At 41.9% G+C, this 14,926-nt stretch overlaps 1 long non-coding RNA gene across 1 annotated transcript; it reads right to left on the bottom strand.

Moving 5' to 3' along the window:
• Positions 1-3,101: 3,101 nt before the first annotated feature.
• LOC142057661 (uncharacterized) lies at positions 3,102-14,499 on the bottom strand. The gene is made up of 3 exons (XR_012660710.1): positions 13,615-14,499; positions 8,994-9,193; positions 3,102-3,798 (listed from the first exon to the last, which is right to left on the bottom strand). It is a non-coding gene; the product is annotated as an uncharacterized LOC142057661 (long non-coding RNA).
• Positions 14,500-14,926: the final 427 nt, after the last annotated feature.

Here is a 14,926-nt window from a genome sequence, read left to right as displayed (position 1 = left end):
ACATGATTTTTGCATATGCATATTTGTTACATTTACAACGTATTCCATACATTCACCATCATATTATCCACAAATTTGAAGTCACTCTACAATTAGAATCTACTCAATGATGCTGCAGGACCAGGCTCTGCCAATGGTCTCTAGAGGCTAACCCCTTACACTGTATACTGTGGTCTCCAAATTAAATGTAATCCCCGACAAAAAGCATGTAGTTCTCCATGCCAGAGAAACATCCCTGTCTAGATGCTCTCCTCTTCATTTCCTTACTTGCACTATTGACAGCTGTTCTGACAACTCCCCATTCGCACCAGCACATATTAATATTCCTATAAAACCTGCAATTTTACCTATTTCTATGTCTTTAATAAGCCATGAAGATAATTCACGTTTGTTGCTCTTATAACCTAAACACATTCAAACAGCAATCATATTAGATCTAACATTGTATCCACCCTCTGACCACAACTAAGGGCAGACTGGGGGTGCAGGGGAGGGCTGGGGAAAAGGGTGAGGCCATAGAAATACCTTCTGCTAGACCTTCCTGGCTTTTGGAGATGAGTGGTTTACAGACTCTTTATCACACTTGTAAACTGAGTTACACAGATAACATACCTTAAAATACTGCATATAGTTTGGATCCAGAAACACCCAGCTTTAACTCTGTGTCTTTTCACAGGCCACGTACCAGTTCTCACTTGCACTTGTGGATGGGGTGAGGCAGAGGGGACCATCCTCACTCTCTAATCTCAAGCATCCTATTAATAAAATTCAGCATACAGCCTCTCTGCCTCATAAGGGACCCTCCTTCTTCTTCCTGAGGACATCTGTACATTGCGCAGCTTCATGCTCACACACTGCTTCCAGACTTAACCAGATCAAAGGTGCATGCAGAAATGTGTGGCCACTCCATTTGTAAGCACACCTAGCATTGTTTGCCTCAAGATGTACATGCAGGTGTGCATGCAGCACATACATCACTCTCACCTATACTCACTTCATTAAACTAATATTTTTCCTTTTATCTTCATTTTTTACGTAATTTTATTGAGGTCTCCTCTTCTACTCCCCAAATTTTAAAGTGTTTATGTTTTTAAAGCTTTTATTAAAAAAAAAAAAGCATAGGAATTTCAAAACACCAAGTGTTTCCACATGAGAAGCCCTCACTGCTCACCACCAAGATCTAGAATCATAGAATCATTAAGGTTGTAAAAGACCTCTAGGACCATCAAGTCCAACCATCAACTCAATACTACCATGTCTCCTAAACCATGCCCTGAAGTGCCACATCTACACGTCTTTCAAATACCTCCAGGGATGGCGACTCCACCACCTCTTCAGGCAGCCTGTTCTAATCCCTGACCACTCTTCCAGTAAAGACATTTTCCCTAATATCCAGTCTAAACCTCCCCTGATGCAGCTTGAGGCTGTTTCCTCTCATTCTATCGCTAGTAACTTGGGAGAAGAGACCAACACCCATCTCACTACAACCTCCTTTCAGGTAGTTGTAGAGAGAGATAAGGTCTCCCCTCAGCCTCCTCTTCTCCAGGCTAAACAACCCCAGTCCTCTCAGCCTCTCCTCAGAGGACTTGTGCTCCAGACCCTTCACCAGCTTCATTGCCCTTCTCTGGACATGCTCCAGCACCTCAGTGTCCCTCTTGTGCTGAGGGGCCCAAAACTGCACACAGTACTCGAGGTGCGGCCTCACCAGTGCCAGGTACAGGGGCACGATCACCTCCCTGCTCCTGCTGGCCACACTATTCCTGATACAAGCCAGGATGCTGTTGGCCTTCTTGGCCACCTGGGCACACTGCTGGCTCATGTTCAGCCAGCTGTCAATGAACACCTCCCAGTCCTTCTCCGAGGCCCTGTCCTTCTCTGATCTAAGAGTGAAGCACAAAAAACCCAGATAAAAGCCATGTTACAGATAACACAACGTTCCCCCCAAGCCCTCAGGACTGTATTGCTTGAAAAACTACAGCCTGCAATGTAACTAGAGATGTTGGGGCAGGTGACTTTTTTTTACTGTGCATTTCAGACTTAAAATAGCTTTTGCTGATGCTTATTTATAATGACATTCGTCAGAACAGCACTGCGGAGGTGTATAAATACAACACTGACATAGCTGAAATAGTATCCAAGATCAAATAATAAAACCTGGGATATGGTTTTGAATGTACAGAGTTGATTTAAAGCTGCACAGTTCCGCAGTCACGCCATTTCCTGAGGCACGTATTAAGTGTGCAGCTCTACAAATCCCATTTATCACTGCCTTAAAGTGCAATTATAAAGTCTTAATTATACTCCTGTCCAAAAATCTTACTTACTATTGCTCTGTGAAATATATGCGTACTGCAAATGAATAAAATTAAGAGAAAGGCTTTTATTTGGTTTTACGTTTAATGTAACTTTCTTCTGAATAGTTAAATGGACTGTATTTACTTTGCTTTGCTGTTCATGTTTTTCTCTTAGCAACAAGGGGAAAAAAACCAGTCTTTTTTAACTATAGAAAACCATAACTGTAGAATCAGAAAATCTGGCATAGAAAATAGGATATTTGAAACTACCTATAACAAACCATTTACACTGTTTAAGCTACAAATTGAAAGTATTTCTTTAATTTTGAAGGAATGTAGTTTTGTGTAAATACAAACATTTAGAATTCTGTATTTTATACAGAAACTTTCTTCCCAAAGACCTTTACATGTGGAAGAGATTCAAATCCTAGAAAACCCCTGAGGACTTTTGTTCATAGGAATGTTCCCAGCTCAGTGAGATTATTCATTTATTTAAAATTAGTCACCAGTTTATGTATTTGCAGAAGTGAATCTGCACGAGAGATTTCTTATATACCACCAAAATACAGACACCTCTAAAGCAAGATAAAGTTGTTCAGCAGCTCTATACCACAGAAGGCACCAAGAAATAAAGCCATCTCGTTTGAATAAGGGTTCGAGGAAGAGATAGAAAAGCAGACTGTAACAGACTAAGTTAAAACTTGACCAGAACTGTACTTTACATCATTTCTTTACACAAAAAGCATACCACAAGGTATTTGGCACTATGTTCACAAGTCAAAACCTTGCCTCTGCATCTTGTGAAAAATCTAGCCTCTGCCAGAGGTGGTTTATCCTAATTTAGCAAACCCCAGAGGAAAGGGCCACTGGTTGGAGCACAATTAGCATCACCTGCAAGAGACAAAATATTGCACAGCAAAGCTTAAAGAGAGCTGGAAGGGAACGTACTCCAAAGTTTCACAGCCTGGAGGCCGTAGAATTTCTACTGAGTAACTGGAGAGGATAAGTTTTACTAAAGGAAAAGCATTAGCATACAGCTGACCAAAAAAAAAAAAAAAACAAAACCAACCACCACAGAATCTGTTATCATCCTGTAAATCTTAGTCTGATAATGACTGCCACGGCCTGTTAGGCATGTCCCACACAGCCTTAAGGTCTTCCAAATACCTCAGCGCACCAAGCTGCAGCAGGCAACTCTAAGCCAGTGAGAAGCCCTGCTCTCTGCTTTTCACAGAAATATTCCAAACACAAATATTTGTTGACAGTAAAACACTAAGAAAAACACGCTCAACTTTGCACCTTTCAGCATGGTTTGGAAATTAATGACCTGTGAGTTGGCAGCACACCTTCTCCTTCCTTGGGCTTGGAATAACTCAAGTAAACTACAATAGCGAAGTGCAAAACAGAGTTTAAACAAGAGACTTCCCAGACTGTTGAGGTCTTCAGCGAATTCCTTTTTTCTTAATCTCCATTACTGTATAACTAGCTGCTGTTTGTGAGTTTTCTGCAGGAGGAGGAAGATAGCTCTTATCAGGTGGGGGAAATCAAGGGTCAGAACAAGAGCTGGGCACTGCTTAAGCCTCCCTCAGGTTTTCTTTCCTCCATCATACTAATCTCAATCTGAATATTGCCCAAAGGTAAAAGCCAAGCCTCCCTGCAGTTAGGAGAACAAAAAGACAGAGATTAGGATCTTAAAACAAGATGGGGAAGCAGGTGTTATTCGTTGCAATGCTTTTGAGGGTCAGCACAACTCTAGCAGGACTACTCATATGCTAAGTGATTTAGCTGACAGCAAGGATGGTGTCATCCCTCCCCCTTTTTCTGTACAATACCAGGTATAGTGGGCAGTGTCAAACTTCATCAGGCTCTTTGAACATCACAGTATCACCAGTACTTGTGTTGCTCTTAAGTACTTACATTGATCAAGACCTAGGGCTGCAAGCTGATTCTGTATACTTTGCATTAAACTGCACAAGGCAAGTCCTACAGCATTTAAAGGTCTACCTGAAGAAGTTACTTGTGGACCCAGAAAGGCCAAGACAAACAGGCGCACCTATAGTGTCCCAGCCTTGGTAGTCAGATGTGTTTAACTATTTGTGCACCATGTAACACACCGGCTGTGTCCACTAAGTATCATTCACCCTGACAGCTGCTTGCTCTGGGCTGACCCAGAGACTCTGGGAGCTTAGTACTAAGCTCAAGCTAATTGCTAAACTCAAGCTAATAACCCTGCAGCTTTTGATCTACTCATCAAGTTAAAACTGCACCTGATCTACTGCAGCTTTTCCTCAGTGCTCCCTGCGAACCCACAGCACACCCTCTGAAGGTACAGTTGTGGCTCACCACATTGCGTGGCTGCTCTGGTGGGAATGCAAACGATCTGGTGGCACACAAAGACACAAATACTGCTCCTGGGTGGTGTCTTAACAGGGTACCTTTTTGGTAGGAATTGTTGAACAATACCTTCCTCCCACAGCATATGCCAGCTTTATCTAAGCAGTTCTGCAGACTGAACAACATTAGCAGTATTGATGGAGAGATATGACTGTAGAAATGTGTTTCCTTTTACCAAGCTCCATGTCTCTTGTTCAATTTCAAAGGGGAATTAGTTGCTTTCATTCTGGATTTTCATTTTAACTCAAGCCCTCAATTAAACTGTATGTAGATTTGAGCTGAACACGCTTATTGGAAGTGGCAGGCTCTGAATGACTGGCATGCATCCAAGCTTGTGAAATAATTATGCTCACTGCAATCCTGCTACATCCAGGGGAGCTTGAAGGCAAGTCTCACCAGTTCCTTTGACCTGAAGTATGCTCACACTGTATTTGGGCAAGACCAAAACAGTCAATGGTACCAGTGAACACCAGTATCTATGACCACCTATCTACTGGACATCAGTAGATAGGATCAGCTGATCCAGAATGCTGGAGTTTACATTTACGGGAGGGGTTTTGAACAACCACCTGACTGCATCTTTTGTTTACACAAAATAAAGACTAGATCCTTGTTAATGTACTGCTGCCCATGTCACACCCACACAGAGCAGCTGCAGCAGCCGGGTATAGCCCATTGGAAGCCAGCTCCACCTCATCCCCTCTATTGCATCCTGGAAATGATCCCATCAAAGAAGAATTCAAGACAGGGAGGCAAAGAGGTGGCTGCATGAGAACAGGGTCTGTAGGCTTCAGCCACAGACACAATCTCTTTGTGGTCAGTTTTGGGAACTACAGAATAGGGGTAATGTGGTGGAAATCCTAAATGCCCTACAAAAACATCATGACTTGATATAATGGAAAAATGATGCAAGACAGCCTCATGGGTGCTGGGGGTCCTATCATTTCAAGCTTTGCCTGCGGTAGGACTGTATGTACCACCCCTTGTCAACAGGAATATAACTAAATTAGTCCTTAAATTAGTTAAATAGTTTGAGGTCCTTGCATAGTAAAGCCAAAGCAGTTTAAGGAAAAAAGTTCTGAGCAGAAAGTATTATGACAGACTGACATATATGACAGAATGACAAAACACCAATATAACTATACTGCTGACGATTAAACCTCTTCATTACAAAAATGTAAGTTTTAAGTACATGCAGGACCACACTTTTTAGCATGAAATATGAAACTCTAAAAATAAACTGTTTACATATCTATATATTAGATATCTGAAAGAAAAGTGGCAGAATGAATCAGAGAGGTGGTTTGAAAAGTGCTTCCAGGACTTGCCGTTAACAAGGCTGACAGTATTTTGGTTTCTTAAATGACTGCAGAGAGAGCTTTGAAGAAATAAAGAGCACTAGAAAAACACTTCACAGAGCAAAGTAAACACTCCACCCTAATAGGAAGTGTCTCTCCCCTCTTCAGATCAGACATTTTGTTATGTTTTCAAGCCTGAATTTCAAGTCTAGCCTTAGAAGAAGTCCCAGTACAATGGCCATTGGACAAAACCCCAGTACCATGCAGTGAGGCACCTTATTCCAAACAGTGTCCTCACACACACACAAAAAAAAACCAGTACTCTGGGTTTATGTTTGATTTCCTGTGCCAAATATCTTGATGTAAGGCACACAAGAAAATTCAGGTTCTTAAGCTAATTATAAACAGCAACTTAAAAGCCATTGAGAACACCAAACTGAAAACAAAGCTTCAAAAGTCAGCATCAGACTTCAAGTGATTTTAATCCTTTGGGTTGTGTGACAAGTTCAAGCCAACACCATACATGATCAGCTGCTTTTAGTGTCTGATGCAAAATGAATCAATTCTAATCAACAAAGTCCCACCAACTTATTCCAGCCCCCTTTGGATTACTCCATTTTATATTGAAATAAATTTATGCTTGATGTGGCATATTTCTCTTCCCTGAACTCCTGGTGAAATGCCATTGAAGGTTTTTTGCATTCATCCCAATGAATGTTTTCCAGTGCTGTTGAACTTCTTTTGCACGTTTCTGCCTAGCACTGTACCTACAACTTACTTTCACTGCCAGGCTTGCACCGGGTCTTGTGGCCCACAACAGCATGTTCGAATCCACAATTAACTGCACTAAAGTAAGAGGTGAAGACCCGTTTACAAGTACAATAGCAATAGATTTTTTTTTTTCCTCCCCAGAAGTGGTCGAGAGAAATCACTTTAGGATGAATACCGCGGTGACAAGGAACAACACAACTTGTAATATTCATCAGATAGCTTCCCCACCTCAAATATTAGCCATGTCTAGAGCAGAGCATGAGTCAAACTATTTGGAGGTTCAAAAGCACTGAATTTGAATGTTTTTTCCATTTGCCTGTTTGGAATAGGCAAGATTACTTTTGGCTTGTAGAGTGTGAGAAAAAGTTCCTTCTCAAAGTTTTTCCAAAAAATAGAATAGGAGCAAAAAGTCACACTCGCTCAAAAAAATATCACTTTCCAGAACATTACAGCAATAGCCTGTAGAGGCTGTGAAAAAATGGGTGAGCGTTAGCTCTCCTACCCACACAATCAAACTCTGGGTTCTCTGAAATGAGTCCATCCTCAATCATTAGTGCAACTGGGTTTTGCCCAATGAGCTATTCTACACTTTCAGTAACCAGCTCCACACATGATTGAAAATACAATCCTGAAAGTTTCAGAAACATGAATTAGGAAGAAGTGACTTTCAACTATTTTAGGTAGTGGACCAGCATGAGTTGCCTGAATGTTAGCATAAAAAACCACCATTACACCACTTAGAAATAATATTTATCTACTGAAGTTGTGTCTGCTGCAACAAAGTCATCAATTTTCAGAAGTTTAAAAAAGGCACTAAATTATAGAGTGGAAGTGCTTAAACACACAGCTTTATCTGCAAGGAATTTGCCTGACAGTTCCGCTCTTTTATCAAGAGCTGGCAAACAATGAATTGACATGGTTTTATGATCCTGGCATAGAGTGGTTTGTGGCTGATGTGACCATTTAAGGTTTGATCCAAATGCTTACAAACTTTTGCCATTTACTGACTCCATTCGGTACACTCAGACATTTACATCTGGTCTTGCAAGAGCAGTCCCATCAGCTCTGGTCCCAGTAGGACTGATTTGTTTGGGTGACCTAAACTCCACCAAGAACCAGCCATATGCCAATCCTTTGGATGTGGGGAAACATTTTATTGCAGGACTGGCATCAGTACCTACTCCACCCTCTTCACAGCACTCAGAGTACAGGGCATAGCCAGGGCAAAAGGAGGCAGAAAATGCTGTTTCTAGGCAAGTATCACTAGGAGTATTGGAGGGTACCAAGATCTTATTTTCTTAGCCTACAGCCAACACAAAGCTCTAGGGCAGATAGGGCGGACACTGACTTGTAAAGCAAGATTTCAGAGGCCTGTTCCTGGTCTGTCACCTACCTTGTGATCTAGGATAAATTATCTTTTCTTTCTTTGCCTCAAAAGGTTTCTTACCTATTTCAAGCTCCCCTGGAGAAGCCAAGGACAGGGAAGGGAGGATACAGCTCATGGTTTATGCATGTGACCCAGAGGTACAAGATTCCTCCCGCATTGTGACTGACAAAAAAATCAGTAATATGGATTAGTGTTGCTTTCCAGTTACGTCTGAAAAGCCCGACATCAGCAAAAAAGCAATACTCATCTGCTGCTTTAGGTGAAAAACCTCCCAGGTAACAAATACTCCTCTCAACATCTGCCATTCCCTGTGCATCCGAGCTGTAATATTAACTTGACTTTCTGGGGACTACAGTGAAGAGCAAGAACAATCCCAAGACTCCCGTAATTTGTGCTAGCAACTAAACTACCTCATCTACTACTGCCTCTTCTGTGATAAGTCTGACACAAGGACATCATAACCCAGAGGGCAGAGATCATTTTATTCAATGAACACAGAAAATCTCTTCTGCCTCTACTTTTTCAATCTGTTCACATTTTTCTGTCACTGCTGTTAAGCAGACAACTGTTTCTTGTCTGGGGGTAGTTGAAAGATCCAGTCTGCTGCAAAAGCATCCTGCCTAAATAAGATTTATTCCTTCAAAGCAAATAGTCATTATTTGGGAACCAGCAAAGGCCTTTGCTCCCCTATCAAACCCTACAGCTGACCCTTTGGAGGAAGCTGTCCAAAAGGGAAGAAGTCTTTCCACTTGAGACAAGCAGAAACCAGGGCAGACAGATGGCCAGGGAGAGAGACACATACTACAGAATATTTTAAGTAGGGGAATTATCTCCTTAGCACTGACTCACAATACTCGGAGGGCAGCAAGAGGCTGGTTTGCAATGTCAGGCTCCATCTCTCCTTCCATGCTTTGGTGATGAGTCAGCAGTCTGATTTTTAGTCAGCGCAGCCAAAATGTTTCTTCTTTGCTGCCCACCATGATTCTCTGGAACAAAGTCAGAGTCAGATGCTCTGGAATGAGGCAACAGCCAGCACCTTCATCCTACAGCTGGAGAAGGAAGAAGTCACACAGCATCTGCTTCAATTAGCAGCATTCCTAACAGGCAGGTTTGGCCACACCTCAGGGAGGACTGGTTTGATAGCACAGCTCCTCAGGCAACAGGCTATGGTCATGAGTGTCGATGGGGAGAGGGCCATTGGGAGCAGTGCTCAGCAATCCTTGACAGCAGAGGTTTCCAGCCTGGAGTTTTCTCAATTCAGGTGTCTGCCATTTTGTTCACCTTTGTGGTTAAGCCACAAAGCTTCCACAGAGGCTAAAAAAAACATCATCCCCATGGGACTTCCTACCTTCAAAACACCATGCCAGCAGTATCTTATATTGTTTCCTTCTATAGATGTTTTCTTCACAGTCTGCATTCAACACTTAAATACACCTTCAGATTCAACCACAGAGGAGCTCGACTGAAAGGCTAACTCATGTCCATACATTGACATACAGTATTTTGAGTGCTTGAGCTTGTCTCCACACTGTTTTCCCTAGCATAGTGGGTCCCCAGCCCATCCCTACAGTAAGCAAACCACTTTCTCTGTACTCCACTTGCCCCCTCTCATTTTCACAGCCACTTAATCCTCCATTGCAGTTTGGAAAGGTAGACTGAAGACAGCTAAATAAGTTAGAATAAGACTTAAAGATTCCAATCAATATGTCACCTTTTCAGGTATGGAACCGAGGATCTCCAAAAGGAGCAGACTACTGTTCCTCTTCTACCAACAACTTCTAATGAGGTTCTGTGAATTATTCCCAGCATCATGGTACATAGTCATTGATTACACAGGAATTAATTAATAGAAGTCACATTCTTGGAGGTATACATTTAAAACAAGGTTTGCCATCCCACACACACACCCCCTGACATTCAGAGTTTCCTTCCATATGTTGGACATACTCAGAACTCCCTATTAGAGACATAGGAACTGACACTTCGGTTTTACTTAAAGCCTCCAAAAGTCAGCTTTCATCCCAAATTAGAGAAGTTCCACATTTCAACAATTAAATTACCATCTCAGGAAAATGTCTGTTAGAATAAAAAAAATCATTCCATTTCAATAAAATTGAGAAAAGTTGTTGAAACAATGGTGTTTTGAAGTTTGATAATACTATAACTCAACATGTTTTCAGTGAAATCATTATTCTGAAAGGAAAGCCTTCATTTGAAAACAGAGCTACACTGGTGCCAGAGTTTTACCATAAAGATTTTGTTAAAATAAATTTTCTTTGTGTGGAAACTTTCTGTCAGAAGGCTTCCTAACACATCTGCTCTCAAGAGCCTGCCTCCCTAGCAGTCATCACAAGCCTCCGTTGAGCAATGTACCCTGTGAAGAGGAGTCAGTAGATTACGGACATGACTACTAGAGATCAGCATCTTTGTACCACTAAGAGAGCACTGTTTACATGTCAACAAATGGTCAGCAATACATGCTTCCTATTCCCTAAAACTGACCTCAGCTTCTCTCCCTTGCCTATTGCTTTAGCCCCATATTTGCATAGATTCCGCACCCCATAACGATTGTAGATCAATAAATGAAGGAAAAACTTAAGACTGTAAATACATCATTTAGAAAGCTTCCAACCTCAGTTTTACTAGCCATGCTTCAGGGTGTCAGTTATCTGGGCAACACCTCCACTGAAGCCACCAACTTGCCTCCCTGGGGGTTTCAGCCAGGTGAGGATATACATATAATAATAACAGCTCCTATAACCAATGTTTTTCCACACAGAACCAGGGAAACGGTGGTAAAACATATTTGCATGAGAGCAGTCACAAAACTCATACCCTGGGACAAGTCCTTAAAGTAACTATGTTCAAAGAAGTTATGGCAGATACCACTGTTCTACTTTCCCATGTTTATAGAGAATGAAATGCATCCAAAAGGTAGATTTCAGACACATGCACCAAAGAAATTAATTGCACTGGTAAAAGCGAGCCAGAAAAAAACATCAAAGCAAAAAAAACCAAAGGGCTGGCCAGAGGAAAAGAAATACACAGATTTAGTGACAGTAATGTAAAGATTGAGATAATCCAAAAAGTGGAAGGAAAATGAAGGATATTGGGCCACAGTCTCCAGTCTTTTCTGCCTGTGCTATTGATGTGGTGCAAGGATGATGGATTTCAGCCACTGTTAGGAAAGTGAGACAACCACTGTATGGGTGTAAAGCCAGAGGCAGCAGTAGGGATAGAGGATAATATGGTGGATCACAATGGCCTGATTCTCCAGTTTGCCATCACTGCAGAAATAGTGCACTCTGTCATTCTGTCTATTGTTCTAGCCAACTACTGTCCACACTCAAGCTGCTCTAAACTGACTCTCAACACAGACTGGGCTCTCACCTAATTAAAAAAAGGATAGTACTTAGTTATATCAAGCTTGTAACCTCCACAGGTTCTGAGCTGAATAGTGCTTTAGAAAGCATGGAGCTGATAACCCACCCACCCATCCTAGCAGCAGATCAAAAGATTCATTTTACCACAGGAGAGTACTGCAGGGTGAAGCCCAAAGGCTTTGATGGTTGCAGCTGACTGAAGTGCAAGAAATTAGATTTGCATGTGCTGTAATTAAAGTACCAATATGATATTTCAGTTGAAATAGATGAAGCTCAACATGACAATGGTTCACATGGTACTTCTTGATCCTTCAACAGCCAGCCTTGCCAGAGTTGTAGAAGCCAGGAACAAGGCAGGGGGAGGCCAGAAGTCTCCAGAAGGGATCCTACACCTTTGTGGTAGACGGGAAGTATCAGAGTTGGTGTTTTACGTTGGACTGTAGCACTTCCCTAAAATCTATTCATTCTAGGGTGAATTTCCCAGCAGCTTATATGACCACAACTATAGGCAAATATAACACCAGAAAACAGTCATTAACTTGGAGAAGACTTTGCACCACAGCTCCTTGTTCACAGATACCCTGGATGGAGATTATCCAGTTCATCCCACACTCAAAACATGCCTTGTAGGCTGACAACATACTTTAGAGGAGCAACACTGCTCTTTCACTAGGACAAGTGAGATGGACAAGGAGTGGGAGCACCCTATGCACGGGAACAGATACATTGCCTTTGCACTCATCTGTCACACTTTAAAGAGAACGGCTGTTTCTGGTAATTGGCCAACCACCATTTGTTTCAAAGGCATCAGCAAAAGGCTAAGGAACAGGCTTGCCTCAAATGAACATCTGTTTCTAACAAAAGCTGAAAGAAGCTGGCTGACAGAAATCCAAGCGCTCTCAGGACCAAAGTAGTACCTGGCTTTTAGAAACCAGCACACAGAAGAAAACACATTTTGTAAGGAACACCAAGAGCACCAGAAAACCTTCCTACTTTCCTTAGTTGTAAAACTCTCCAAACAAAGAGGGAAACTTTTAAGGGCTTTGGGGGAATTAGTAGTACCAGCATTATCCACATTTTTAAGAAAGTACTCACAGATATTGCCTTCCCAGGCCATTATCTATTTAAGTTTAACATATACCATTCCCAGAACAGATTGTTATTAACAAGAGGACTAGGAAGTCACAGCATACCTTACTCTGCCTGTTCCCCACGCACTAGGAGTATAAGAAATGGGTGGGTCTGTGTGGGGAAGACAGCAGCTATGAAAGGACTCCTCTAACCCTTAACTGCTTGCAGCTGCTATCTGTGCCGCACTCCATAAACAAGCCTGGCTTTGTCTCAGGCTGTTTCTGTGTATTGCTCAGCGAAGAGGGAAAAAGCACTCTGTCTAGACCTCCTTACAAAAGGATTTTCAATGTTTTCTGCAGAAATATTAACACTTTCCCAAATAAGAAAACAAGACTTTTACCATTTTCGTATGAAAACAAAGAAGTGGTTAAAATGAAAAACCACTAGAACTGGGATAACTGACAAAATACAGTAAAACCCTATTAACACCCTACACATTTTCTTCTTAAAAGAAATCTGTTTCTTTGTCATAAAGGCCACAAAACTGAAGCAAAATTTAATTTTTAGAACACAAAGTACATTTTTCTTCTGTTTGCTAATAGGAAGTTTTCAAATACTGTCTGAAGGGTGCAGAGAAAACTACTCCATTACCTTGGCCAGGGAAAAAGCAAGAAAAAAAGCCAGTATTTGTGATGCCATTTCTCAAGAATTTCAAGGGCAATGTCTCAGGTGAATCGGTATCTCTTCCTCGTGGTTATTCGTTCACTGACCATTTGCTCGTTTCCCACACACATGAAGAGATGCTGTCAGCTTCTGTACTATGAACAGCCTCGATTTCTCCACACGATGATATGGAGAGCTATTTCAGAACGTCTGTATTTCTACCGCTACATCTTCTTTTTCACTCATTTGCACATCATCACCAAGAATAGTTGTCTTACCTGTAAATCTCAGTGAGCCAGACTGAAAAAAACCCCACAGATAAAACCCCCAAGTTGGTAAGTGAAAGGCATTACCTGCTGTACACATTGAGGCTGTTCTCTCCACTCAGTTACAGAGCTGCAGCAGACAACTCACATTTAATGTTAAGTTCATGCACAGGAAAGCACAATGCTGAAAGAGAGCACACAAAAAAAACCCATGGTAAGTCATCTTACCTAGGGAGGCAGTCACGGCCACCAAGCCTGACAGTATTCAAGAAGCCCTCAGAGATATGGTGTAAATTTGGGATTGTCCTGTGCAGGGACAGGAGTTGGACTTCATGATGGTTGTGGGTCCCTTCCAACTCAGGACATTCTATGATTCTATGATCTTCATACCTGGTCTTTCATGGGATTTTCTAGCCAGTGTCACACTTCAGAGCTACTCAAAGCAAACAGGGACAAAAGGAGTACAAGGGTTTATTTCAGATACCATTGATTAGTAGGAGCAGAAAGCACAAGCAGCTCTGAAAGCAGTAAGAGGTTAACTATTCCTCATTTTAAACATCCTTCTATGCAAAAGGGAGATTTAAAGAGTCAACTCAACTGTCCACAAGGCTTTCTAGCTTTTAAGGGTAGTGGAGCACAATTAGAAGAGAACAAAGTTGTCAGCATCTAGAAACCCCTCTTTACACACAGACACAGCACCCTTCTAACAATAGATTTCTTCTTCAGAAAAGGACTTTCAAGCTTGAAGGAAGCCTCATACAAAGTTGGGTCAAGAAACAGAAAACCAGGTAGAAGGGAGAACATAGCATAACCCAGGAATAACTCTTCCAAGCAGCAGAGAACTAACACCCACTGCAAACTTAGCCCCTCCAGAGATACCTATTAGAGACTCTCCCTTATGAAACACCACCCAAAGAGTTTCTGGTCCATTTAAAGGGGTACAAGCAGCAACCACTTCATGCATACCACAAAACCCCCTCACAGTCCTGTCCTCTCCCTCCCTCCCCTCCAGTTACTATCCCAGTAATGAGCTTGCTTTGCTAAGAAGCATCAGCTTTCTGCTGCAGCTGGTCACAAATGCTAGGCTCCTAGCTGATAGGAGCTACGGTTATTTTTTTTTTTCCTCTTTCTTTTCAAACAGCTAAAAAGATCCTGTAAATTAAAAGCTAAATTTTGTTCAAATTTTGCCCAGTGCATGCTAGAAATTATGTATTCCAGAGGAAAGGAGTCAGTCCCTTTTGCACTACCCTCCTTTTGACTGTGCTCTCTAAGCCCCCAGCCACACACTGAGCCCTGCCTCACTGCTGCACAGGGGTTTGTCCGTCTAAATTGCATAATGTGGACTTGAGAATAATGGGCATTTTCCATCAACACTCTGCTTTGACAGGAAATTTCCAGC

This window comes from Phalacrocorax aristotelis, chromosome 5 (genome assembly GCF_949628215.1).
Source record: "Phalacrocorax aristotelis chromosome 5, bGulAri2.1, whole genome shotgun sequence".
Classification (NCBI taxonomy): domain Eukaryota; kingdom Metazoa; phylum Chordata; class Aves; order Suliformes; family Phalacrocoracidae; genus Phalacrocorax; species Phalacrocorax aristotelis.
Note: the sequence above shows the minus strand (reverse complement) of the source record. Positions and strands in the feature narration are given on the sequence as shown.